Raw genomic sequence first — 27585 nt, 5'->3', positions numbered from 1 at the left:
TTATTATTCGAAAACCAAAAATCACTTTCGGCTCACCTCTTTGCAAACTACCACTTGATCATCACCACCATGAGCTTCCACCGGCACCACCTTAAAACAATAACACCGTGAACTATCAAACACCACCGCAACCATACACCACCTACATCATTGATAAACACAACCTTCGAATTCCTATCAACATCGACCACCACGCACTCTTCACCCACCACCTTCGGCTACTATTGCAACCACCATAAACCACCACCCTCCTCTCTCTCTCTCTCTCTCCCATATATATATATATATATATATATATATATATATATATATATATATATATATATATATATCTTTTAAATTTTTTTTTCTTTTCTTTGTCACGATTGCCGTACCTTCTTATTGTTTTCTAATTCTAATCAAACTATAAAGGCTCGATCACTTGAATGCTTCTGCATAACACTATATTAATGTTTCTGTTTTGAACCAAATAACCCAACCACACCATCACATTTATCTACCACGACTGCTACAGTTTACCTCCTGTCGATCGTTACCAACATAAACTATTACGCTGCAGGGATGATGGTGATGGTTACACAAAATAGATGGTAACAACATGATGATTATGATGTTAATAATGATGATGAAGAAGTGATAATATGATGATGATAATGATCATGTTGAAGAACGAATGATGATGATGTGTTGATGACGTTTGAAATTGTTTTTCTTTCCTTCCTTTGATCGAATCACAGCTACTTCTGTAGCTTCTGTTTTGTTTAAGTAAACATGGGCTGAATAATGGAGTTGGGCCAGAGATCCAGTTAAGTTTTTCTGTTGGGCCAAATGAGGAGAAATGATGGGCTGTTAGTTTATGAAATAAGAAACCGAAATACGGTTTATATAATTTAAGGTGTTAAGTTATACCAGAAATAACGAAACAGAGGAGTGGCTGCGTGTTGTTATAGGTGAGCGAGAGGTCTTGGGTTCGAGCCCGTGCTGAGGCGTTTATTTTTTTAGGCTTATTACATTAAGGTAGCCTTTTTATCATTTTTATTATTATTATTATTATTATTATTATTATTATTATTATTATTATTATTATTATTATTATTATTATTATTATTATTATTATTATTATCATAATTATTATTATTACAACTATATTATTATTTTTATTGTCATTTTTACTAATAGTATCATTATCATTATTATTATTATAACAACTATAGTATTATTAAAAGAATCATTTTTTTGCAAGAATATCATTATTATTTTTATTATTATCATAAGTAGTAGTATTATTATCATTATAAGCAAATGCAACCTTTATTACTATTATTGATATATTGTTACCAAATAAATCTTTTGTATATGAAAATATACTTTTATTACTATTACATATAAGTATGTATCGTTCATATTAACATTTTTATATAAATATTCATATATGACAAATTAGGTTTTTTTTTATATAATACTAATCATATAATAGATATTAATATAACTATATAAATATTAATCATTTTAAATATATACACAAATTAAATATATATAAAATATATAAATTAAGATAGAATATATCAAATTGTTCGATTACGATTATATGTGTTAATAAATATATAAATGATATAGGTTCGCGAATCCGAGGCCAACCTTGCATTGTTCAGTATCGTCGTATGAATATTTTTACTACAAAATATTGTATAGTGAGTTTCATTTGCTCCCTTTTTAATTGCTTTTGCAATATATATTTTTGGGCTGAGAATACATGAGCTGCTTTTATGTTTGACGGAATAGAAATAAGTACTTAAAATATATTCTACGTTGAGTTGTACCACCTTGCATATCTTCCCTAATAGCTTGGTAACTAATATTTACATGTTGTAAGAACATGTAAGCGCGAATCCTATTGATAGATCTATCGGGTTTGACCACCCCAACCGGGCTATTCGCTCTAGTATCGTGAACGGTTGGATAGTACTACATTTTTACTACACTTGGTACAGTGTAGGGAGATTTCATAATAAAGGGAATATGCCACATTAATTGTTAAGTATGGTTACCGAAGCGCTCAACAACTTATAGAATACTTTTATACACTTGCGAGTGTACATATATTCATGAAACTGAAATCTTGTGGTCTATCAAAATTACTGAATTTTATGATTGTATATGATAAACCTATGAACTCACCAACCTTTTGGTTGACACATTTAAGCATGTTTATTCTCAGGTATGAAAGAAATATTCCCCTGTGCATTTGCTCATGTTACATGGAGTCATTCATGGCATATTTAGGACAACACCTCGCAATGGGACCAGATGTTATTATATTTGTCCATATGGATCTGGACGGGGTATGACATTTGGTATCAGAGCGGTGGTCGTAGCGAACCAGGTCTTGCATTAGTGTGTCTAACTAGTAGTTGTTAGGATGCATTAATGAGTTTGGACTTCGGCCTAGTAGGTGTTAGGATACATTAATAAGTCTGGACTTGAACCTGGTCTGCATGTCAAAAGTTTTGCTTACCGTTCTTTGTCGAAAAATATCTACCAATCATTTTCAGTCTCGACGCATCTTATTGCAATTATTGCATAGATGGTGTACAGATAAATTCACATCCCATCACATTAAATTCTTGTCTGATATGTTCCCTTAATTTTCCTCCGTAATCCACGGATCTTTGGAAGTATGTATAGATACTCTATATAATTAGAATATCATTCGATATCCGAAAATCATTACATATCAAAATCCTTTAACTGATCGTGAGAGATGGATCCTACACCTAGCTTGGATTCCATTAGTTCCAGAAGCAATTTCGAAATGTATATTGAAGTAGACTCCGAAGTCAATGAACCAGAAGTGCCTCAGCCATTTAGCTATTTTTCTTTCTGGAGAAGATGGGGGTGGGTCTGAGACTTACTCACTCGATGGAGAAATGAAGAAGGCAAACCCTACCGTGAACCAAACTTACCTCCTAACATCTGGGAAAATGATGTACTCACCGGTGAACCTATGCGCAACACTGTTTTCATCCTTCTTGCAAAAATATTCAGCCTCAAAGGTCGCATTACTGCAATATCAGAAAATATTCAACCTCTACTCCCGAATACCAATCAAAGAGGAATATTGGAAGAAGTTAGAGAACTTCGAAATGATAATCAAGGTCTATCGAATCAGATGAGTGGGTGGATAGAAATGATAGAGGGTAGGATAGAAACCCAGACAAGAATGGTGCGTGATTTACAAACTATACTTATTACACCAACATCATCACCAACCTCAGCACCAACAACACTTATACCACCGACATCAACATCCACATCACCAGCCTCGACATCACCATCTGTACCGAGAGCATAATCTTCGTTCTACCTATCGTTCTATCTACTTTATCTTTGTTCCACATATCAATCTACATCGATTATCTTCTTTCTACATGGCGATTATGTAATCTCTAAAGTCTTAGAGATCATTTATTCTAGTTCCAACTGAAAAGCAAATGAGATTAATATCATATTAACTCATTAAATCCATGATTACATCTGAAGAAAATATATATGTATATATGTTTTCATAAAGATTGTAATTAAAAATTCTTTTGTACAAACTGTTAATGATGAAAATATTTTAACGGGTAGGTAATACCCGAGGAATATTTAGATTTCACATTAATAAGTTACACTGTACATTCTTCCAATTTGATTCAACGGTCATTTACTATCTTACTTACATTCACATATATACATATCCGTTCACCATAGAATATCCATTTTCATTCAATTTCATATTTGGATTTTGACATATCAGAATCCAACAAGTGGCATAATGAAGAAAACATTGAACAAAATTGTTGGAAATAAACAAATTTACTATGAGAAAATTTTTGTTAAGAATCCACGCTAACTGTTCCTAGCTAACTGTTCCTAGCTAACTGATTACATTTTATTTATCGCAATTTATATTCTCGTAATTTTATTTATCGTCATTTAATTTCTATTATTTATTTTTCACACTTTAAATATCGGGACACGTATACAAGGTTTTGACATATCATATCGACGCATCTATATATATTATTTGGAATAACCGTAAGTCACTCTATATCGCGGTAATGATCGAGTTAGCATATAAAGGGTCGAGGTTGATTCTAAATAATATATATACCTTGAGTTATGATCGAGTCTGAGACATGTATACAATGGGTCACGATATGTATTAATTAATTCGAATATTATATATGAATTATTAAATTACTAACTGTGGACTACTAACTTTAGACAATTAAAATGAATTAAAATATTGATTATAACATATGAAACTAAATAATCCTTCAAGTTTGCCACTTGATTTCATCTTAAACATCCTTTGTATCTTGACGATCACAATCAGCGTTTAATCATCTAAAAACCTTCAATTTTCTTGAAAACCCTCAGTTTGATAATCGATAATCCAGATCCGTTAACTTTGAAAATGCTGACGAAGCAGCATTTTGTAGATGGTCTAAATGACCAAAAGTTTGATAATAAAGAATGGAATGTTGAGAACGCTCGATAGAAAATTTGGTACTGAAAAACGGTTTGAGCTAACCATGAAGGTGACCAAGGATAAATACAAGGACCAAACCCTGTATTCAAAGAATCTAGGTAATTCTGGATCCGATGAAACCTTCAATGAATATCTTACTCCGTACTTATGTTAAAATCTTGCGGAAAATATTTCTTCATCAACCTTCGAACTTAGAAATTCCAAAATATCATCATAAATATCCTCGATATTTCAGAGAATATTTTCATAAGTATTCTTGTTCAAAATTATATACCTCTTCGAGCTTTCCATATTCCATTATATTGGAAACTCCTATAAAATCTAAGTATAAATTATGAATGAATTCTGGAGAAGTGTTTAGAATTAGAGCATGAGTTAGTATAATATAATGGCACTTGGCCAACGTGATTATATTACAGTAAGTCATGCTGGAAGTTCTAATGAAACATGATGATTCACAGACTATACCGTCATCATGTGCCATGTTACATAACTCTTTCATTCTGCTTAAACTTCTGAACATATCAAGAAAATATATTCTTGATAGTTCTATCCTCAGTAATTCTGGTATTTTGACAAATCAAATCGTGCTATTACGTTCTTTCTGTGAAGACCCATCCTAATCCATCCGGACGAAGTCCATATCGATTATAAACGATTCACAACAGTTGATTACATCGCGAGGTACTTGACCTCTATATGATACATTTTACAAACACTGCATTCGTTTTTGAAAAGATAAACTTTCATTACATCGAAAGTTGACAGGCATGCATACCATTTCATAATATATCCAACTATAATTGACTTGATAATAATCTTGATGAACTCGACGACTCGAATGCAACGTCTTTTGAAATATGCCATGAATGACTCCAAGTAATATCTATAAAATGAGCAAATACACAGCGGAAGATTTCTTTCGTACCTGAGAATAAACATGCTTTAAAGTGTCAACCAAAAGGTTGGTGAGTTCATTAGTTTAACTTAAACAATCGTTTCCATCATTTTAATAGACCACAAGATTTCAGATTTCCATTTCTCATAAACATACGTCCCATGCATAGAGACAAAAATATCATTCATATGGATTGAAAACCTGGTAACCGACATTAACAATATGCATATATAAGAATATCCCCATCATTCCGGGATCCTCCTTCGGACATGATATAAATTTCGAAGTACTAAAACATCCGGTACTTTGGATGGGGCTTGTTGGGCTCGATAGATCTATCTTTAGGATTCGCGTCAATTAGGGTGTCTGTTCCCTAATTCTTAGATTACCAGACTTAATAAAAAGGGGCATATTCGACTTCGATAATCCAACCATAGAATGTAGTTTCACGTACTTGTGTCAATTTCGTAAAACAGTTATAAAAGTTGCGCATGTATTCTCAGCCCAAAAATATAAAGGGTAAAAAGGCAAATGAAACTCACGATACTGTATTTTGTAGTAAAAATACATATGACGTCATTGAACAATGCAGGGTTGGCCTCGGATTCACGAACCTATATCAATTGTGTATATATTAATACGTATAATGTAAGTTACAAAATTTCATTTATTAATATGTATTATTTATATATTATAGTTTTGTAGAATTTATTCTAACCTTTATTTTAAAACGTATACTTATATTATATTTTAAGTTATATTTTATATATATATCGATTTTATGTATATATATCTATAATGATTTACGTTTATATAAATAGTGACATTAATATATTTATATACATATATTTGTGGTTAGTATTGTATTTATGAAATTTTATTAGTTTGTTATGCGAATTATTAATACAATCCTAGTATATACCATAAGTATATATATAGTGTACAAAAGATTTATTTGTTAAAATAATAATTTAGATAATAATGATTTACTAATAATAATAATAATTTTATTAATAATGATAATACTAATAGCAATAAAAATGAAAATGATAACTGTTAATGATACTAATAATAATAACTCTAAAATAATATCAATACTAATACCATACTTATGTTAATAATAAGGGTTCTAATATTTATAAAATGATAAATGATAATCATAATAATACTAGTAAATATTAATGATGATACTGATAAATATGATATTATTAATTGTAAATGTACTGATGATACTATTATTTATAAACCGGTACAAATTCTAATATTGATGATAATAATATATTTTTATTTCCTTCATAATAATAATAATGATAATCATAATCATAATCCTAATGATGATAAAATACTAAAATGATAAGTTTATTACTAATAATAATATTATTAATACCTATCATAATAATAATAGTAATGTCTATAATACTTTCAAATATGATAACAAGTATGATACTAATAATAACAATAACAATAACAATCAAAACAATCACAATAATAATAATAATACTAATAATAATAATAATTAATATATAATAACAATAATAAAATTAGAAAAGAAAACTACCTCACATGAAAAGAGTTTCAAAAAAAAAAAAAAGAAACTGCCGTCCTCTGGACTCGATCTCGTGACCACATGCTCACACGCAAACACTCTCGACCATCCCACCAATTCTGATTCTCTGTACTAATATCGAATTTAAATTTTATATATAAACTGTTTTTCTTCTATTCCTCTTCTTCTCCACAAGTCTCATGGATTCAACAAAACATCAATAACCAAAAAACAAAACAAAATCGGGGTTCCCTTTAAAGCTTCAAAACATTACAGAAAAAAAAAATAATTTGGGTTCTAAAATAAAAAAAAAATACTAAAGGCCTACTGCAGCGTCGGTTCTTGGAACAAAAAAAAAATTGATTTCGTAATAGATAACATTATAGATAATGTTTATAACACGAAATAGTTTTCTAAACATGTATAAAAACTACTGGAATCGTCAATTTGATCAGAAACATATACACGAACGCGAATTTGTCTCAAGAACAATTGTTGACTTTTTTTAAACTAAACTTTGACTTCAAAATTCAAGATCGATATAAAGATTTGAGAGTTGAGATTTTGCAGATAGATTCAAAGAAAGATTTCTAACCTTTCTGCATTTTTAGATTTTGAAACTTTATTCGAAATTGAATTAAGAGAAAAAAAAATTGGAGCGTGCAGAGAAGAAGAAAAAAAAAATCGCTGTGCTCTTTAATCCCATTGGATTTCTTTTTTATTTGATTTGCAATTATACATAATCATGTTGTAATAATAGAGATCAGTTGATAAAAAATGGAGAAAATGTCAACACAGGTTCACGAGTTGGGAGCAGGAAAGAAACAAAAAAAAAAAATAATAGAGATAAAGGATACAGAGGTCACGCGTATAATATAGATCCCTACTGTTTTTTTTTAATTAATAATAATAATATATAATAACAATACTATTAATATCTAATAATATTAATAAAATTAATAATAATGATAAATATAATATTAATGATAATAATAATTGTAAAAATGATAATAATAATAATAATAATAATAATAATACCATACTAATTATGATAATATTAATATTTTATCGATAATAATAATATTAGTAATAATAATCTAATATATACATCCAATTTCATCTTTATATGATATAAAGTGATATTATGAATACAAATATTGATATTTGACGATACAAATAACATTACTACAACAACTATATTTGTATTTAAATTTAATTTATTAATATCATCTATTATTATGTAATATTTAATAATTATGTAATATGTATTGTAACATATACTGAATATTATATATTTATGCATTTTAATATAAATATATTATAATATTTATTTACATACTAATTATATTATACTTATGTATGTAATTATGAAAAATATAAATGTTTTATATATGTAAGTATTATATATATTTATTAAAATAGTACATTATTTCATCATAGATATATTATAAATTTCTACATATACATAATATAATAATTATGTATAAAATCATATATATATATATAGTTATATTTATGTATATATGTATACTACCATATATATAAAATCATGTTTTAAATGTTGAGTAGATGATTAATTATGTATATTAAACAATTAACTACAAAGTATAACATTGTACATTTAATATTTTGATAACGTTGGTAAAATATGTTTGAATCATTTATATACAATATACTATATATATTCAAAATGAAAATCTTTAGTTATTAAATGTTATATTTTATAATAACAAAATTACTTAATAGTTCATTAATACTAATATAATTAGTTTTATATATAATTATTTATATTTACATTCTTAGTTACAATTAAAGGTTCGTGAATCGTCGGAAATAGTTAAAGGTCAAATGTTATCATGAAATAGTTCAAACATAATGAGACTCGGTTTAATAGACTTTGCTTATCGAGTCGAATCATATAAGATTATGTTTAAATTTGGTCGGAAATTCCCGGGTCATCACAGTACCTACCCGTTAAAGAAATTTCGTCCCGAAATTTGAGTGAGGTCGTCATAGCTAACAATAAATATGTTTTCCTGACGAATATGAGTTGATAACTTGAGTTTTATCATCATTGAGTAATATGGATAAAAATAATTCGATTATTCGAAGAGTGCGAATGAAGCTATTCACAAAAGGATGAAATGAGAAACAAAGATTTGTTTTTAACTTTTGACGTAGTCAGGTTTGAATTTAGAAAATAAGGCGCGTCTTAACTTTTGACATTGCCTTGGTTGAATTCCGGAATTTAAGGGATTTAAAGAAAATCTTGAAGATCTATAAAATCTGATTCTTCGAGATTTATGGAAATTAAGATCTCTTTAATTAAATACGGTGATCTGCCCCGATTACTACGTCTGATATTTCCAGTATAAATTAAGCTCTTCCTTTCCATTATTCTCACCATTCTTATACTTTCTTTCTTAGTTCATACATCCAAAAGATTCTGAAAATGATTAATCCAGTTCTGATCCTTGTTCTCATCCTTACTATCGCAACAATCATTCTCCTTTTCCAACTTCCACCAGAGGAATCTGCTTTCTTCTACTTCGCCCTCGGGATTATAATGTTTTTAATTCTCCCGTGTCTTTATGTTGCGATAAACATTGATATACACGGTTTGTAATTTATGTGTTGTTATCGGACTTTATATTCTCCCTTATATTTCAAAGCTCTATGCTTTTGTTTTCTCTTCCCGACTTCAAGTCAAGAGAATAATGGTCCAGAATTTATAGATATAGAGTTTCGAATGATTATAATGTTCTAAGCATGAAGGAACGTGATAGCACGATTTGATTTTCAAATTTATCAACATCACGGAAGATAGAACCATCAAGAATACATTTTCTTGATTTGTTACGGAGTTAAGTAGGATGAAAGAGTTATGTAACATGGCACATGATGACGTTATGATCTGTGAATCATCACGTTTCATTTAAAAACTCAGCATGACTTACTGTAATATAATCACGTTGATCAAGTGTCATTATATTATACTAACTCATGCATCAGTTCCCATCATTACTTCAATAACATTCATATTTTAAGCTTGAAAATTTACAGAATATAGAAACTAACAGTTTCTATATGATGTAATACTGATAGCACAAAAAGATTAATGATTTCAGATAAGAATAGTTATAAAAATATCTCCAGAAATATGGAGGATATTTATAATGAAAGGTACGATAATATCTCAGAATATCTAAGATCAGAGGATGATAGAAACTATTGTCTGCAAGGGTTTAGAGTAAGGAGCAAGTTATTCACTATAGACTTTAGCAGACATTGAATTATTTGGATTCTTTGAAGTCAAACTTATTCTTTGTGATTTATCCACGGCTTTCTTCATAGTTTCGCATAATCTGCTTTTCGGTACTATATTTTCTATTGAATGTTTCCAATATATTGATACACAGGAAGCACGAAGAGGTATATAATTTCGGACGAGAATATTTATGAAAATATCCTCAGAAATATCAAAGATATTGATGATGATATTTTGGAATTTCTAAGTTCGACGGTTGATGGAGAAAGATTTTCCGCAAGATTTTAACATGACTTCGGAGTAAGATATTCTCTAAAGATTTCAACGGATCCAGAATTACCTGAATCCTTTGAATATAGGATTTGGTCCTTGTATTTGTACATGGTCTCCTTCATGGGTAACTCAATCTGTTTTTCAATACCCAATTTTCTATCGAGCGTTCCTAACACTCCTTTCTTTATCATCAAACTTTTGTCCGTTTAGACCATCTACCATTTTTATGTTTCCTCTGCATTTAATGCTATGATATCTGAATCATCGGTTATTAATCCGAAGTGGTTTCAGGAGAATTGTGTTTTTAGATGATTAAACGCTGATGGTAATATGATGGAATATGAAAGGTTACCTGGTAACAATAAAAGAGCACGCGTATATATAAACGTTATAATAAGGTTGTTTCGTACGAAAAGTCGAAGTTGACTTGTTGGAGCTGTGACAAAATTGGCTAATTTTGAAAAGGGATCGCAAAGTTGTTTTTGTTAATAAATGCCAAAGGATCTGACGCGGCTACGTGTTGAACTTTTACTCAATTGCCGAGAGTTTCTCAGGTGCATAACTATATGCATAAATCTTTCCTTCCGTAGATGAAGTGCGGTTGATTCATCCTATCGATTGAGGTGTTTTCAAGAATCATAAAAGGTTTGAACGCAGAATGTAATCGTGAAGATACAAATGAGGTTTAAGACGAAATCAAGTGGCAAACTTGAAGAATTGTTTATTTTCATATGTTATATTCAATATTTTAATTCATTTTAATTGTCCAATGTTATTAGTCCACAGTCGATAGTCCACAGTTGACAGTGCAATCATTCATATATAGTTTAATATATAATTTTTGAATTAATTAATACGTATCGTGACCCGTGTACATGTCTCAGACTCGATCACAACTCAAAGTATATATATTATTATAGAATCAACCTCAACCCTGTATAGAGAACTCGATCATTACTGCATATAGAGTGTCTATGGTGATTCCAAATAATATATATAGATGTGTCGATATGATATGTCAAAACCTTGTATACGTGTCCTGATATTTAAAGTGCGTAAAATAAATAACAGAAATTAAATGACGATAAATAAAGTGCGTAAAGTAAATAACAGAAATTAAATGACAATAAATAAAATTGCGAGAATATAAATTGCGATAAAATAAATTGCGATAAATAAATTGCGATAAATAAAATGTAATACGGAATTAACAGTTAGCTAGGAACAGTTAGCTAGGATTTTGTTAGCGTGGTTTCTTAATAAAATTTAATATTGTTAATTAGTCTGTTTCTAATCAATTTTTATTGTGTCCATTATTTCTTCATTATGCCACTTGTTGGATTCTGATAGGTCAAAATCCAAATATGAAATTGAATTTGAATGAAAATAGTTATTCTTTGGTGAACGGATAAGTATCCCGGTGGTTGTAAATAGGATAGTGAATAACTGTTGAATCAGATTCGAAGAATATACAGTGTAACTTATTAATGTGAAATTTAAATATTCCTCGGGTATTACCTACCCGTTAAAATATTTTTATTATTAACAGTTTGTACAAAAGAATTTTTAATTACAATCTTTATGAAAACATATATACATATATATTTTCTTCAGATGTAATCATGAATTTAATGAGTTAACATGATATTAAACTCATTTAGTTTTCAGTTGGAACTCGAATAAATAATCTCTAAAACATTAGAGATTACATAATCACCATGTCGAACGAAGATAACTGATGTAGAATGTCATGTAGAATGATGATTATACTCGAGGTATAGATTGAGATGTTGAGGCATGTGATATTGAAATTTGGGTTGTTGGTGGTACTGTTGGTGCCGGTGATTTGGATGAAGCTGGTACGTTTTGCACCATATTTTCCAAGACTACAACTTATGCGCGAAGTTCGTTAACTTCTTTTATTACACCGGGATGATTGTCGGTTCGGACGAGCGGATGAATGAGGTTTAGAATCTGAGATAGTATATGATCGTGATGAGATACTTTGGAAATAAGAGAGAAAATGGTGTCTCGAACAGGTTCGCCGGTAAACGTTTTAGGTTCATTGTCAAGAGGTGAATTTGGTTAGTGGAAATGATCGCCTTCTTCGCGTTTCCATTGATTAAGTCAACTACGAACCCATCTCCAATTCATTCAGAATAGATGATGGCTAATTGATTGATTCATTCCGGTTACTCTGCTTTCGGAGCTCGAGTGGAAATCCATATCGAAATAGCTGTCGGAATAACTATCGAAATAGCTATCGAAATCTGATGGACTCGAACTGGTTGAGGGATTCATCTCGTACGATCAGATGAAGGATTTTCGATAAGAAATAGATTATAGGATGTAGATTAGTACCCTGCAATACATAATTTACATATGCATATATAATACTAAAATCCCATAAGCTACGGAGGAATCTACGGAAGCTGTCAGGCAAAGGTAACAATAACAGATACGCTAAGATATGAATTTAACTATACACTGTCTATACAATAAAGGCAGTAAGACGTGTCTTAGACTTTAAGGATGATAAGCAAATAATTTTTCGACACTAAATGATAAGCAAAACTTTTGACATGCAGACACGGTCGAAGTCCAGACTCATTAATGCATTCTAACGACTATCAGTTAGACTCACTAATGCAAGACCTGGTTCGCTAAGACCACCGCTCTGATACCAACTGTGAAGACCCGTCCTAATCCATCCGGACGAAGTCCATATCGATTATAAACGATTCACAACAGTTGATTACATCGCGAGGTACTTGACCTCTATATGATACATTTTACAAACATTGCATTCGTTTTTGAAAAGACAAACTTTCATTACATCGAAAGTTGACAGGCATGCATACCATTTCATAATATATCCAACTATAATTGACTTGATAATAATCTTGATGAACTCGACGACTCGAATGCAACGTCTTTTGAAATATGCCATGAATGACTCCAAGTAATATCTATAAAATGAGCAAATACACAGCGGAAGATTTCTTTCGTACCTGAGAATAAACATGCTTTAAAGTGTCAACCAAAAGGTTGGTGAGTTCATTAGTTTAACTTAAACAATCGTTTCCATCATTTTAATAGACCACAAGATTTCAGATTTCCATTTCTCATAAACATACGTCCCATGCATAGAGACAAAAATATCATTCATATGGATTGAACACCTGTTAACCGACATTAACAATAATCATATATAAGAATATCCCCATCATTCTGAGATCCTCCTTCGGATATGATATAAATTTCAAAGTACTAAAACATCCGGTACTTTGGATGGGGCTTGTTGGGCCCGATAGATCTATCTTTAGAATTCGCGTCAATTAGGGTGTCTGTTCCCTAATTCTTAGATTACCAGACTTAATAAAAAGGGGCATATTCGACTTCGATAATCCAACCATAGAATGTAGTTTCACGTACTTGTGTCAATTTCGTAAAACAGTTATAAAAGTTGCGCATGTATTCTCAGCCCAAAAATATAAAGGGTAAAAAGGCAAATGAAACTCACGATACTGTATTTTGTAGTAAAAATACATATGACGTCATTGAACAATGCAGGGTTGGCCTCGGATTCACGAACCTATATCAATTGTGTATATATTAATACGTATAATGTAAGTTACAAAATTTCATTTATTAATATGTATTATTTATATATTATAGTTTTGTAGAATTTATTCTAACCTTTATTTTAAAACGTATACTTATATTATATTTTAAGTTATATTTTATATATATATCGATTTTATGTATATATATCTATAATGATTTACGTTTATATAAATAGTGACATTAATATATTTATATACATATATTTGTGGTTAGTATTGTATTTATGAAATTTTATTAGTTTGTTATGTGAATTATTAATACAATCCTAGTATATACCATAAGTATATATATAGTGTACAAAAGATTTATTTGTTAAAATAATAATTTAGATAATAATGATTTACTAATAATAATAATAATTTTATTAATAATGATAATACTAATAGCAAAAAAAATGAAAATGATAACTGTTAATGATACTAATAATAATAACTCTAAAATAATATTAATACTAATACCATACTTATGTTAATAATAAGGGTTCTAATATTTATAAAATGATAAATGATAATCATAATAATACTAGTAAATATTAATGATGATACTGATAAATATGATATTATTAATTGTAAATGTACTGATGATACTATTATTTATAAACCGGTACAAATTCTAATATTGATGATAATAATATATTTTTATTTCCTTCATAATAATAATAATGATAATCATAATCATAATCCTAATGATGATAAAATACTAAAATGATAAGTTTATTACTAATAATAATATTATTAATACCTATCATAATAATAATAGTAATGTCTATAATACTTTCAAATATGATAACAAGTATGATACTAATAATAACAATAACAATAACAATCAAAACAATCACAATAATAATAATAATACTAATAATAATAATAATAATTAATATATAATAACAATAATAAAATTAGAAAAGAAAACTACCTCACATGAAAAGAGTTTCAAAAAAAAAAAAAAAGAAACTGCCGTCCTCTGGACTCGATCTCGTGACCACATGCTCACACGCAAACACTCTCGACCATCCCACCAATTCTGATTCTCTGTACTAATATCGAATTTAAATTTTATATATAAACTGTTTTTCTTCTATTCCTCTTCTTCTCCACAAGTCTCATGGATTCAACAAAACATCAATAACCAAAAAACAAAACAAAATCGGGGTTCCCTTTAAAGCTTCAAAACATTACAGAAAAAAAATAATTTGGGTTCTAAAATAAAAAAAAATATACTAAAGGCCTACTGCAGCGTCGGTTCTTGGAACAAAAAAAAAAATTGATTTCGTAATAGATAACATTATAGATAATGTTTATAACACGAAATAGTTTTCTAAACATGTATAAAAACTACTGGAATCGTCAATTTGATCAGAAACATATACACGAACGCGAATTTGTCTCAAGAACAATTGTTGACTTTTTTTAAACTAAACTTTGACTTCAAAATTCAAGATCGATATAAAGATTTGAGAGTTGAGATTTTGCAGATAGATTCAAAGAAAGATTTCTAACCTTTCTGCATTTTTAGATTTTGAAACTTTATTCGAAATTGAATTAAGAGAAAAAAAAAATTGGAGCGTGCAGAGAAGAAGAAAAAAAAAATATCGCTGTGCTCTTTAATCCCATTGGATTTCCTTTTTATTTGATTTGCAATTATACATAATCATGTTGTAATAATAGAGATCGGTTGATAAAAAATGGAGAAAATGTCAACACAGGTTCACGAGTTGGGAGCAGGAAAGAAACAAAAAAAAAAATAATAGAGATAAAGGATACAGAGGTCACGCGTATAATATAGATCTCTACTGTTTTTTTTAATTAATAATAATAATATATAATAACAATACTATTAATATCTAATAATATTAATAAAATTAATAATAATGATAAATATAATATTAATGATAATAATAATTGTAAAAATGATAATAATAATAATACCATACTAATTATGATAATATTAATATTTTATCGATAATAATAATATTAGTAATAATAATCTAATATATACATCCAATTTCATCTTTATATGATATAAAGTGATATTATGAATACAAATATTGATATTTGACGATACAAATAACATTACTACAACAACTATATTTGTATTTAAATTTAATTTATTAATATCATCTATTATTATGTAATATTTAATAATTATGTAATATGTATTGTAACATATACTGAATATTATATATTTATGCATTTTAATATAAATATATTATAATATTTATTTACATACTAATTATATTATACTTATGTATGTAATTATGAAAAATATAAATGTTTTATATATGTAAGTATTATATATATTTATTAAAATAGTACATTATTTCATCATGGATATATTATAAATTTCTACATATACATAATATAATAATTATGTATAAAATCATATATATATAGTTATATTTATGTATATATGTATACTACCATATATATAAAATCATGTTTTAAATGTTGAGTAGATGATTAATTATGTATATTAAACAATTAACTACAAAGTATAACATTGTACATTTAATATTTTGATAACGTTGGTAAAATATGTTTGAATCATTTATATACAATATACTATATATATTCAAAATGAAAATCTTTAGTTATTAAATGTTATCTTTTATAATAACAAAATTACTTAATAGTTCATTAATACTAATATAGTTAGTTTTATATATAATTATTTATATTTACATTCTTAGTTACAATTAAAGGTTCGTGAATCGTCGGAAATAGTTAAAGGTTAAATGTTATCATGAAATAGTTCAAACATAATGAGACTCGGTTTAATAGACTTTTCTTATCGAGTCGAATCATATCAGATTATGTTTAAATTTGGTCAGAAATTCCCGGGTCATCACACTTTCTTGTTTCGAACATTAAGTTTATTCGAAACTCCATACTTACGAATTCTGGACCATTACTCACTTTACTAGAGGTCGAGAAGAAAATAAATAGGCAAAGAGCTCCAAAATATAAGAGAAAATATAAAGCCCAATAACAACACGGAGGTTACAAACCGTGGATATTAATACGAATAGCAATATAAAGACACGGTAGAATTAAGAATATTATCACCCCAAGGTAATAGTAGAAGTAAATAGATTCTTCTGGTGGAAAATTAAAAAGAAGGATGACAGAAATGATAATTAAGAAAATATCAAGGAGTAGAACTGGATGAAGCATTTTCACAATCTTTTAGAAGTAAGAATTAAGAAAGAAAGTATAGGAGTGATGAAAATAATGGAATGGAAGGGTTTAATTTATAATGAAAATATCAGACGTAGCAATCAAGACAGATGACCACATTTAATTAAAAAGATCCTAATTTTCTTAAATTCTGAAGACTCGGATCTTATTTAGATTTCGAAGATTTTATTAATCCCTTGAATTCCGGAAATTCAACCAAGACAACTTCAAAAGTTAAGACGAGCTTTATTTTCGAGATTCACTCTTTAAGTAATAGCTTCATTCGTACGCTTCGAGAAATCAAATTAATTTATCCTTATTACTCAATGGTGATAAAAATTTATTTATCAACCCATATATGTCAGGAAAACATTCTTATTGTTAACCATGACCACCTCGATCAAATTTTGGGACGAAATTTCTTTAACGGGTAGGTACTGTGACGACCCAAAAATTTTCGACCAAATTTAAACTTAATCTTTATATGTTTCTGACACGATAAGCAAAGTTTGTAAAGTTGAGTCTCAAAAAGTTTGAATTGTTTACATGAATTCATTTAACCTTTGACTATTCCCAACGACTCACGATACAATTGCTTATAAATGGATATGCATATATATTTGTATATAATAATATGAAATAGTATATATCGTAATTGTTATAATTAATTTTGTAAAAATAATAATAATACATAAAAAGTATCTATATAAAATAAAGTATATATAATATATATATTTTGTAATTTCGAAGTTATTTAGTAAGTAAAGGTAACGCTCAATTTTCATTCAATTAATAGTAAGCTAGTTAAAAAGGAACTTATGTGATTTTAAAATAAACGGTGATAAAAAAATAAGTTTTACAAATTATAGGCTTATTAATAATACATTTAGAAGTTATTAGATAAATTTTAAAACTTTTTTTATATTTTACTTGGGGTTGTGAGCGAATAATTAATGTAATTTTTATTTAATAGTTAATGATCGAATTTTATACCATAATGACCAAAATAAATAAATATAATTAATTTAAAAATATGGGATTTTTCTAAACACTTTTATCCGCCACTTATTAACAACGGAGTACGATATAATACCCTATAAACTGTCGGCAACATAATTTGAGGCTGCTATATATTTTCCCATGTTTCTTATATATTATTATTATTATTATTATTATTATTATTATTATTATTATTATTATTATTATTATTATTATATTATATTATATTATATTATATTATTACTTGTTCTCATTCTAATATATATTAACATAGATACATATGCATGCATCACCGAACACCATCTTTTCATCTTCATACTACTAATGTACGTTGTTCCTGTTTCTTGTTCTTGACACTAACATCTCTCTCACCAAGACCCTCATAACCTGCATATTACTTTGTGAATGAACTGCTACTGCTTCGTTAATTACTTGCTTCCGTTTTCTAGTTTGTTCAAACAAGACCAAACGAAACCCATTTGATGTTGCTGCTACAGTTACTGTTCCGGTTGCTGTTGCTCTTTTATTCTGATATTGACGACGACCAAACCCAAATCATGCTGTCACTGTTCGAATTACTGCTCCGGTTCACCAAGACCACTCATGGTTGTTGCTGTTTTATTATTCGAAAACCAAACATCACTTTCGGCTCACCTCTTTGCAAAATACCACTTGATCATCACCACCATGAGCTTCCACCGGCACCACCTTAAAACAATAACCACTATGAACTATCAAACACCACCGTAACCATACACCACCCACATCATCGATAAACACAACCTTCGAATTCCCATCACCATCGACCACTACACACTCTTCACCCACTACCTTCGGTTACTATAGAAACCACCATAAACTACCACCATCCTCTCTCTCTCCCATATATATATATATATATATATATATATATATATATATATATATATATATATATATATATATATATATATATATATATATATATATATATATATATATATATATATATATATCTCTTTTAAATTTTTTTTCTTTTCTTTGTCATGACTGTCGTACCTTCTTATTGTTTTCTAGTTCTAATCAAACTACAAAGGCTCGATCACTTGAATGCTTCTGCATAACACTATATTAATGTTTCTATTGTAAACCAAATAACCTAACCACGCCATCACATTTATCTACCACGACTGTTGTAGTTTACCTCCTGTCGGTCGTCACCAACATAAACTATTATGCTGCAGGGATGATGGTGATGGTTACGTGAAATAGATGGTAACAATATGATGATTATGATGTTAATAATAATGATGACGAAGTGATAAGATGATGATGATAATGATCATGTTGAAGAACAAATGATGATGATGTGTTGATGACGTTTGAATTTTTTTTTCTTTCCTTCCTTTGATCAAATCACAGCTACTGCTGTAGCTTCTGTTTTGTTTAAGTAAACATGGGCCAAATAATGGAGTTGGGCCTGAGATCCAGTTAAGTTTTTCTGTTGGGCCAAATGAGGAGAAATGATGGGCTGTTAGTTTATGAAATAAGAAACCGAAATACGGTTTATATAATTTAAGGTGTTAAGTTATAACAGAAATAACGAAACAGAGGAGTGGCTGGGTGTTGTTATGGGTGAGCGAGAGGTCTTGGGTTCGAGCCCGTGCTGAGGCGTTTAATTTTTTTAGGCTTTTTACATTAAGGTAGCCTTTTTATCATTTTTATTATTATTATTATTATTATTATTATTATTATTATTATTATTATTATTATTATTATTATTATTATTATTATTATTATTATTATTATTATCATAATTATTATTATTACAAATATATTATTATTTTTATTGTCATTTTTACTAATAGTATCATTACTATTATTATAACAACTATAGTATTATTAAAAAAATCATTTTTTTTGCAAGAATATCATTATTATTTTTATTATTATCATATATAGAGTATTATTATCATTATAAGCACATACAACCTTTATTACTATTATTGATATTATGTTACCAAATAAATATTTTGTATATGAAAATATACTTTTATTAATATTGCATATAAGTATGTATCGTTCAAATTAACATTTTTATATAAATATTCATATAGAACAAATTAGGTATTTTTGATATAATATTAATCATATAATAAATAATAAATATTAATATAACTATATAAATATTAATCATTTTAAATATATACACAAATTAAATATATAAAAAATATATAAATTAATATAGAATATATCAAATTGTTCGATTACGATTATATGTGTTAATAAATATATAAATGATATAGGTTCGCGAATCCGAGGCCAACCTTGCATTGTTCAGTATCGTCGTATGAATATTTTTACTACAAAATATCGTATAGTGAGTTTCATTTGCACCCTTTTTAATTGCTTTTGCAATATATATTTTTGGGCTGAGAATACATGCGCTGCTTTTATGTTTGATGGAATAGACATAAGTACTTAAAATATATTCTACTTTGAGTTGTACCACCTTGCATATCTTCCCTAATAGCTTGGTAACTAATATTTACATGTTGTAAGAACATGTAAGCGCGAATCCTATTGATAGATCTATCGGGTTTGACCACCCCAACCGGGCTAGTCGCTCTAGTATAGTAAACGGTTGCATAGTACTTCATTTTTACTACACTTGGTACAGTGTAGGGAGATTTCATAATAAAGGGAATATGCCACATTATCTAATGCCCCGTCCTAATCCATCTGGACGAATACATTGCATTTGGTCACATCGCGAGGTACTTGACCTCTATAATGATACATTTTACAAACATTGCATTCGTTTTTAAAAGACATACTTTCATTACATCGGAAGTTGACGGCATGCATACCATTTCATAATATAACTAACTATAATTAACTTAATAATAATCTTGATGAACTCAACGACTCGAATGCAACGTCTTTTGAAATATGTCATGAATGACTCCAAGTAATATCTCTAAAATGAGTAAATGCACAGCGGAAGATTTCTTTAATACCTGAGAATAAACATGCTTTCAAGTGTCAACCAAAAGGTTGGTGAGTTCATTAGTTTATCATAATCATTCATTTTCTTCATTTTATGAGACCACAAGATTTCATATTTTCATAAACATCATTCTCATATCAGGCATTTCGCAAACTGCATAGAGATAAAAATTCATTCATATGGTGAACACCTGGTAACCGACATTAACAAGATGCATATAGAATATCCCCATCATTCCGGGACACCCATCGGACATGATAATTTCGAAGTACTAAAGCATTCCAAATTCCAGAATGAGGCTTGTTGGGCCCGATAGATCTATCTTTAGGATTCTCATCAATTAGGGGTGCACTAATTCTCAAAATTAGTGATGTTCCCTAATTCTTAGATTACCAAGCTAAAAGGAGCATATTCGGCTTCGATCCATTCAATCATATAATGTAGTTTCGATTACTTGTGTCTATTTCGTAAAACATTTATAAAAGCGCATGTATTCTCAGTCCCAAAAATATATATTGCCAAAGCATTTAAAAAGGGAGCAAATGAAACTCACAATAATGTATTTTGTAGTAAAAATACATATGACGACATTGAACAATTGTAGGGTTGGCCTCGAATTCACGAACCTATATCATTTGTATATTCATTAATACATATAATCGTAATCGATTAAATATATATTATTATTAGTAATGTAATTTATATATTTAATAATTTTATAAGTTTCATTATTTATATATTTTCATTTTATATACATAATTGTTAATAGAGTTAAGTTAAATATATTTTTATATGGGGATTACTTGTTTATAATTAATAATTATGATAATACTAATATTAGTAATAATATTGATACTTTATAATAATGATAAAAGTGATAATAATAATAATAATAATAATAATAATAATGTTAATAATGATATTAGTAATGATAATAATATTAATTTGTATTAAAGTAACTATAATAATATTTATTATAATAATTCCTTTAAAACATACTTTAGTTAAGATTTTAATAATTTTCATAATAATATTTATATCTAAAATTTCTATATTATTAATTTTAACAATATTATTAAACTTGTATATTCATAGTTATAATAATCATAACTTTCGTGTTTAATTAAGAAACTAATGACTATAGTTTCTTTTAATATTAATTTGTATTCATAATCATAATCTACATGTGTTCATATAATTATAATCAATATCCAAATCTTTATCATAATACCTTTTATCATAAATTAACCTGTTTAGTATTATTGAAATCCTATTATTATTACTAACAAAAATAACACAATTAATAATATTATAAATAATAATATTAGTGATGATAATACTAAATGATGGTACTAATATAGTTAATAAATATAACTAACTTAATAATGATAATGATATAACATATATTAATGTTAATACTAATAATAATACTGAAGGGAACCCTAATACTGAAGGGAACCCTAATCAGTCTCAGGCTGCTGAAGAAGAGAGTAAGGTGGATAATGATGATCGGGTCAGTGTTCATAGTGAGGATTCATGGGACGGATTATAGAACAAAGACGATCGTCCAGTTAAGGACCAAACTGGTGGTACTCATGTAAGTTGTCCAGAACTGCAGGAGAATGTTATTCAGAATTCAGGTGAAACTGAAAAGGTGGATAATGGTATCAAACCTGATGCTAAGGCTTCGCAAGAGAAGGGTAGTGTTAAACCAACAGTGTCATATGTTAATGCGGTGGCAGGATCTACCCCAAAGCATATGGTTAATTTTCTTATGATTGAACAGGAGAAACCATTGGAGGATGATGTAGACATTATGATTCCTGTTGAATCTGTGGAAGAAGCAAATAAGCGATACAATAACACATTATATGGGTATTTCCTAGGTCGAAGGGTGGCGTTTCTGGTTGTCCAAAACTATGTGATGAATGCTTGGAAGAAGTATGGAATTGAAAAGATGATGATGAATGCTAAAGGTTTCTTTTTCTTTAAGTTCACAACGGAAGAGGGCATGATGAATGTGATGCAAAATGGTCCTTGGATGATACGCACCATTCCTATTATTTTAAATAAGTGGACACTGGATATCTCGCTTACAAAAGAAGACCTTACGAAGGTTCCGGTTTGGGTAAAGTTACATGATATTCCGCTGGCAGGTTATACGGAGATTGGGTTAAGTGTTATTGCTTCAAAAATTGGGAGACCAATGATGTTGGATGCTTATACAAGCACGATGTGCTTGGAATCATGGGGTCGGCCAAACTATGCGAGAGCAATGATAGAGGTTTCAGTAACTAAAGAGTTGTCTGAATCGATCAGGGTGGGTACACCTAATAGTGATGGTAGAAGAAGCACGTCTGATGTGGTTAGTATCGAATACGAGTGGAAACCCCTGAGATGTTCTTGTTGCAAAGTTTTTGGTCATAAAGATGTTCAATGCCCAAAAATTATAAGCGCTAGTCCTATAAAGGAAACTCCGGTGGATGAGGATGGATACGTGAAGGTAGTCAACAAAAAACAGAATAAGGGTAATGACAAAGCTAAACAACAAGGATTTGCTATGGGGCAAGGTAAACCGAAATTGGTCTATAGACCAAAGATGCGTACTGATGAAGCAAAGAATGATACATCCCAACCTACTGTATCAGGTAGCAAGGATGTGGGGTTAATCAAGGGTGGTTTTTATACCTCTAATAGTTTTGCTGCTCTGCATATTAATGAGGAAGAGGACAGAAACCCTATAGTGCTGGAGCAAAGGGATGAAGAGGATGATGTTCTCGACAATCATGATGAAACATCGACGTTTATGGGATCAAAAAAACCGTCTGAGGGGGCAAGCACTCCCGGTCTAGGGGTTCTCCAATGATAAATATCGCATCATGGAATATAAGGGGTTTGAACCGGACCCCTAAACAAGATGAGGTTCGTGATGTTGTACGTAGCAATAAGATTTTGATATGTGCTATTTTAGAGTCTCATGTGTCTATTGGAAGATTAAATGATATTTGTAATTTTGTGTTTCCTTCTTGGAGTTGGGTGTCTAATAATGGTGTTTGTGATCGTGGTACTCGCATCATTATTGGGTGGAACCCAAATGAAGTTAGGTTGATGGTTTTGGCTATGACTGATTAAGTGGTGTATTGTGTTGTTAAGACTGTAGATGATAAGTGGCAATGCTTCTTCTCCTTTGTTTATGCAGACAACTATTATATCAAAAGGAGACTCCTTTGGCACAGTTTAAATTACCATAGTGCTTCGATTGGTATACAACCATGGGTGATTCTTGGTGATTTTAATGTCTCTTTGAATATCGAGGTGTCGAAAGCTAGCTCTTCAAGTTGTACATTGGCTATGAGAGAGTTTCGGGATTGCATTGACAACATTAATATGGCAGATGTTAATCACTCCGGCTTTCAATTCACTTGGAATCAACGATCGAATTCCTCGCTAGGGATTTTGAAGAAAATTGATAGAGTGATGGCTAATGATGTCTTTATTAATAATTATACTAATGCGTATGTTATTTTTCAGCCTTATCGTATTTCAGATCATTATCCAGCGGTCCTAAGAATTCTAATTGACATGGTAAGGAAACACAGGCCTTTCAAGTTTAGGAAGAATTTTTGAAGTACTGTCCAACAGTTTTGGACAGTGCTTCAAAAGGGAGAATTTTTGAAGTACTGTCCAACAGTTTTGGAACAAGGATATCCAGGGTTACTCAATGTATCGTGTTGTAAAACGGTTGCACATGCTTAAAAAACCCATGAGGAAACTCATGTGGTGCAAGGGCGATATTCATGAGCAGGTGAAACAAAGTCTTCATGTTTTAGAAGCTGCTCAAAAAGATATTGATGATTCCCCTGGTTCGCACAACTGCAGAGAAAAGGCGAGCAATGCTTTGAAAGACTATAACAAAGTGTTGCTAGAAGAAGACAGTTTTTTAAAGAAAAAGTCCAAGATTGAATGGCTTCGTGTTGGGGATCGGAACTTAGCGTATTTTCATCGGGTTGTTAAAGGCAGAATCAATAGAACTCGCATTGAAGCTTTGATGGACTCTAATGACAATATGGTTGAGGGTATTACAGTTCCGCCACTGATTGTAAATCACTATGAACAGTTTCTCGGGGTTGCAACAGTATGCGATGAGTTTCAGGATCCAGGAGAGTTGTTCACGAACAGAATCAGCCAACAGAGCGCATGTGTGATGACCCGAAAATTTCTGACCAAATTTAAACTTAATCTTTGTATGATTAACATTTCCGACACGATAAGCAAAGTCTGTAAAACTGAATCTCAAAATTTTTGAACTAGTTTTATATATTTAAATACCCTTCGGTTGTTTTCGACGATTCGCGAACAATTATATGTAAATAGATACATATATACTATAACTTGAAAATGTAACGATGTATTAATTATTTGATACCGTACATTAAACTTATTGGTTTAAATATCTATTTGAATATATATGATAAGCTGAAATATTTATTATTAAAATTAATTATAAATAACTTCCAATGTGTATTTAAAAACTGATTTATGTATATTAAAAAGATATATACATATATATAATTTCAAGTTATTTAGTAAACGATAGTAACATTCATTTATTGATTCGATTGATATTTAGATAAGTTAACTAAAGCGTTTAAGATGAACCAGTAAAACACTAATTTGCTACAGTATTTTCAAATTGCTACAGTACCCAAAATGCTACATTGTCTTGGATAATCACTATTTACTACAGTGAAATTGACTTTGCTACAATGAATTGCTACAGTAAAAATTGACTTTGTTACAGTAACTGTTCTACAGTAAACACTATTTCAAAATAAAAATATATATATATATGTATACGTATATACTACGAGACGATGATTTATAGAAGTAAATAACCAAAACACTTAATTGATTAAAGCTACACTTAGAGTGACATAGTTATCAATGATTAAGTTTATATTTTGACAAAGGTACGAGTCACGAAACGAAAAGTACTAGTTTTCTCAGCGTACGAAAGGGCATTCGAAAAACCGAAACCGGGACATAAGTCGAGTGACAACGTACGACTTATCGGAACAAAAATTACAAGTCAACTATGCATGTGAATTTAATATAATATATAGTTAATTATATAAATTAAATATATTATATATATTATATTAAATTATGTCGACGAGCTAAATTACAAAAATATGTGAGCTGGAAAAACGGGCCATGCGATCGCATGGCAAATGGCCTTCAGAACCATGCGATCGCATGGGGTCTGAATTCAGGCCACACCTATAAAAGCTCGAGCATATCTGTTTCTGATTCATTCCATTACTCCGTATTTATTTACTTATTATATTATTATTATTATTATTATTATTATTATTATTATTATTATTATTATTATTATTATTATTATTATTATTATTAAGAATATTAATAATATTAAATCTTATTATTATTAATATTATTCTTATTATTAATATTACACATAAAATACTACGACGAGGTTTTGCTCGAATAAATTCAAAACAAGTTTTATGAGCGGGATAAAGTTGAGGAAATTATGGGTTATTGCCAAGGAGGTTATGGGTAATATTCGGGGGTATATTTGTGAATCAAATCTAGTGTTTATCATCTCCATTACGTCAACGTACCTTCCTACAATATTAAATCACAGTATTGATATGTAAGCATTTATATCTTATCTATTATATATTAATAGTGTATCCATGTCTAGTGCTCGAATATATATTTATACATACTTGTATACTAAATTTCGTCGTTAAACAGTTTATAATGAATCACGAATTAAATACATATATTACTGCTAAAAGGTATATGATATACATGTTTTCGGAAAGCTGGAGAAAAATCAATAACTTTTCATTTAGATATCGAATAAATTCGATGAACGGGTTAAAAGATATGATCAACTGAATTATGATTGACGTTAATTGAAATTGCTTTTGAATCTGCAATTAAGATTTAAACAACTTGTTTACGAGATTGATAAATTGGATTTTTGAATATTACCAACCGAGTAAATGAATCCTTATATAAGGTACGTCTCGTTTTGTTAAACAACTGTCAAAATTGACTTTTTGAAACGACTTTGGATAACTTTTGTATGTCGATCTCGAGCATTAGGATTGTGATACACTATGACCTGACCTAGCTTGATAGACATTTATTGACCAACATATGTTCTCTAGGTTGAGATCTACGGTTATTTGGTAATCCGAGTTTCGACCACATTTTGGTGAACGACTTTATATGCTGCT

Source organism: Rutidosis leptorrhynchoides, chromosome 9 (genome assembly GCF_046630445.1).
Source record: "Rutidosis leptorrhynchoides isolate AG116_Rl617_1_P2 chromosome 9, CSIRO_AGI_Rlap_v1, whole genome shotgun sequence".
Taxonomy (NCBI): domain Eukaryota; kingdom Viridiplantae; phylum Streptophyta; class Magnoliopsida; order Asterales; family Asteraceae; genus Rutidosis; species Rutidosis leptorrhynchoides.
Note: the sequence above shows the minus strand (reverse complement) of the source record.